This window comes from Entelurus aequoreus, linkage group LG05, assembly GCF_033978785.1.
Source record: "Entelurus aequoreus isolate RoL-2023_Sb linkage group LG05, RoL_Eaeq_v1.1, whole genome shotgun sequence".
In the NCBI taxonomy this organism is placed as follows: Eukaryota; Metazoa; Chordata; class Actinopteri; order Syngnathiformes; family Syngnathidae; genus Entelurus; species Entelurus aequoreus.
Window position 1 is genome coordinate 35,401,344 of NC_084735.1, and position 4,190 is coordinate 35,405,533.

General features: G+C 52.4%; 1 pseudogene; it reads left to right on the forward strand.

Moving 5' to 3' along the window:
• Positions 1 to 376: 376 nt before the first annotated feature.
• LOC133649936 (uncharacterized) lies at positions 377 to 3,569 on the forward strand (annotated as a pseudogene).
• The last annotated feature ends 621 nt before the right edge of the window (positions 3,570 to 4,190 follow it).

Sequence of the window (4,190 nt, forward strand, 5' to 3'; positions counted from 1 at the left end):
CACTGAGGATGTGTCCAGTTGCACCATTGGTGTATTTAAAAAGTTGCTTTTCTGGGACAACCAGTGACTACCAGGAACAGTCTGGTTGACCACCAAGTACAGATTGGTGACAGCTGGAGAGACAGTAGACAGCCCGGAAAGACGGCACCGGGGCAGTGAGGGTTAGCATCCCGAGCTGCACCTTCTGCGAGGAAGGAACCCACAACAAGCTACGAATCGACCTACAGGAAATATACCCCCAGGGATTCCCGAGAGGGGGGGCGGAAGAGAATCCCACTGGACGGATCAAAGGATAACGACACATGGCAATGGAAACACGACGACGACTATGGAATGCATATGTGGGAAGGTATGTAAGAACCGACATGGCCTGCGGATCCACCAGGCCAGGATGAAGTGTATGCAGACGGTGGTAGAATCACAGCGCACAGGAACTACGCCTGGTGAGACGCAGGAGGAGCCAGGCCCGGAGTCACCCCACAGTGCCCGGAGCCTCCAGGTGATGCAACCACCAGATGCACACAGGACATCAGAACATTGTCGGGTAAAGTGGCCCCAAGCTAGCAAGGAGAAAGAGTGGCTCCAGTTTGATGAAGATGCTGATACTATCTTGGATACAACAGCCAAAGGGGAAGCTGATCGACGCCTCAAGACGATGACCACAATCATCATCAGCCTCGCTGCAGAGAGGTTTGGACTTGAGGAGAAGCGGGCAGCAAAGCCCCCCTACATCATGAACAATAGAGCGAGTAAAATCCAGCAGCTCAGGCAGGAACTGAAGAGTTTAAGGCGGCAGTTCAAGGTTGCAAGTGAAGAGGATAGGGGGCCTCTTGCGGAGCTACGTTGTATAATCCGCAAGAAGCTGATGACCTTGAGGAGAGCAGAGTGGCATAGGAGGAGGAGGAGGAAGGAAAGGTCCAGGAGGAGAGCTGCCTTTCTGGCAAATCCATTTGGAGTCACAAAACAGCTGCTAGGACAGAAGCGAAGCGGTAAACTGGCCTGCTCCAAAGCTGAGGTCGACCACCACCTCAAGCAAACCTACAGCGATGGATGTAGAGAGCAAGACCTAGGCCCCTGCAGGTCCTTGATCAATCCACCAACACCAACACTAGACTTCGATGGGAAAGAGCCGGTCTGGAAGGAGATCCAGGAGGTGGTCCGAAGGGCAAGGACGAGCTCTGCTCCAGGGCCCAGTGGAGTACCTTACAAGGTCTATAAGAACTGTCCAAGACTACTCTGCAGACTCTGGAAAATCCTGAAGGTGATCTGGAGGAGGGGCAAGGTAGCAGACCAGTGGAGACAGGCAGAGGGTGTGTGGATCCCAAAGGAGGAAAAGTCTCAGAACATCAACCAGTTCCGAACCATCTCGTTGCTGAGTGTTGAAGGGAAGATCTTCTTCAGCCTCATTGCCAGGCGACTGACAGACTACCTCCTAAAGAACTCATACATTGATACATCAGTCCAGAAAGGAGGGATCCCAGAGGTATCTGGATGTCTGGAGCATACAGGCGTGGTAACTCAGCTCATCAGGGAAGCCAGGGAGAACAAGGGGGACTTGGCTGTTCTGTGGCTGGACCTCACAAATGCCTATGGATCCATACCCCACAAGCTGGTCGAAGAGGCACTGAACCGGCATCACATCCCAAAGAAGTTCAGAGACCTCATTCTGGACTACTATGCCAACTTCCATCTGAGAGTCTCCTCCGGAAAAACAACCTCCGACTGGCACAGGCTTGAAAGGGGGATCATCACTGGCTGTACAATCTCAGTCATCCTCTTTGCACTCGCCATGAACATGCTGGTGAAGTCTGCAGAAGTTCAGTGCAGAGGGCCCCTCTCCAGGTCTGGAGTCCGACAGCCACCCATCCGAGCCTTCATGGACGACTTGACAGTGACCACTACATCTGTCCCAGGCTGCAGGTGGATCTTGAATGGCCTTCAGGAGGTGATTTCCTGGGCTCGCATGAGCTTCAAGCCGGCCAAGTCGAGGTCCCTTGTGCTAAAGAGAGGGAAGGTTACTGGCAAGTTCTGCTTCTCACTTGGCACCACCAAAATAACATCACTCACCGAGGAACCTGTGAAGAGCTTAGGAAAGGTGTTTAATTGCAGCCTGAGAGACGTAGCCTCCACAAAATCGACCAACCAAGACCTGGAGACCTGGCTGACCGTGGTGGACAAGTCTGGCCTTCCTGGCAAGTTCAAGGCCTGGATTTACCAGCACGGGATTCTCCCCCGGATCCTCTGGCCCCTCATGGTGTACGAAGTCCCCATTTCAACGGTGGAAGGCTTTGAGATGAGGGTCAGTAGGTTCCTGCGCAGGTGGCTGGGACTGCCGCGAAGCCTGAGCAGCATTGCTCTATACGGGCACAATAACAAGCTGAAGCTCCCCATCAGCAGCTTGAGCGAGGAGTTCATGGTGACACGGTCCAGGGAACTCCTACAATATCGGGAGTCCAGTGACCCAAAGGTTGCCCAGGCTGGGATTGAAGTCAGGACGGGGCGTAAGTGGAGAGCTGCCGAGGCTGTGGATGTCGCAGAGGCAAGGCTACGGCAAAGGGTGTTGGTGGGAACAGTGGCGCAGGGGAGATCTGGCTTAGGTAGCAGAAGAACACCTCGCTATGATAAGGCGCAGGGGAAAGAGAAGAGGTCACTGATCCTCGAGGAGGTGCGAGCAGGAATTGAGGAAAGGCGAGCCTGCCAGATGGCGGGAATGCGGCAACAGGGCGCCTGGACCAGATGAGAACAAGCAGCAGAGCGCAAGGTCACATGGACCGAGCTCTGGAAAGCCGAACCCCATCGGATAAAGTTCTTCATCCAGGCGGTCTACGACGTGCTGCCAAGTCCATCCAACCTCTTCATCTGGGGGAAGGTGGAGACACTAGCGTGCCCCCTCTGCCAGAGGAGAGGAACCTTGGAGCACATCCTAAGCTGTTGTCCGAAAGCCCTGGGTGAAGGGCGGTACCGCTGGCGACATGACCAGGTCCTGAAGGCCATAGCCGATACCATCTGCAGGGGAGTCAGTCACAGCAAGAGCCTCCGCCCAGTGAAGAGCACCGCTTTCATCAGAGCTGGGGAGAAGTCAACACCGGCTGCCCGGAACACCTCTTCTGGTCTGTTGGCAACAGCACGCGACTGGGAGCTGTCAATTGATCTGGGCAAGCAGTTGAAGTTCCCTGACGTGGTTGCCAAAACAACACTAAGGCCAGATATTGTGCTTACCTCAGTTGCCTCCAAGCAGGTAATCCTCCTGGAGCTCACAGTGCCTTGGTAGGACCGTATGGAGGAGGCCAATGAGAGGAAGAGCGCAAAGTACTCTCAGCTTGTGGAGGAGTGTCGGAGCAATGGGTGGCGAGCGATGTGCCGGCCCGTTGAAGTGGGATGTCGAGGGTTTGTGGGCAAATCCCTCTGCAGGGCCTACAGAATGCTTAGCATCACAGGGGCCAGCCAGCAAAGGGCCATGAAGTTAGCCACAGATGCAGCAGAAGTGGCATCAAGGTGGCTGTGGATCAGGAGGGGAGAGGCGTGGCATGTAGGGCAGTAGCGCTACCTGGACACAGGCTGGGGCCTGATCAACCCTAGCTGGGTCACCTAGGGGAGGGGGTCTGATTGTTGAAAGACCCGAAATCCCCTGTGATCCTAGGTTACATCACTGAGGATGTGTCCAGTTGCACCAGTGGTGTATTTAAAAAGCATATATATATATATATATATATATATATATATATATATATATATATATATATATATATATATATATATATATATATATATATATATATATATATATATATATATATATAGTGTTCGGGAGCCTGTAAAGGACTGTATATTTACTTTAGGGGGATGCTCTAATTTTCACTATTTACCAAATAAAGATAGTCTAGGAGAGAGTGAGAGGACACCACTTATATAGTTAACCGTTTACTATACAATATAATATACAATAATCTGACAATAATGAACACATTGATTAATTACACTCATACACTCATCACCACTCACACGCTACCTCCCCAATGAAACCTCCCACACTAAACCAATTACACAACACACACACACAGTCCAACCTGGGCCCCTTGGCTGGGCCAGAAGATAGTCTGTTGTAGTCCTGCTGAATCGTTGGTGCACGTAGGGGTGGGGGTGGGGAGTTGCAAATGCTGGATACAAAGGGGGCGTTGGAAAGGGGGGAC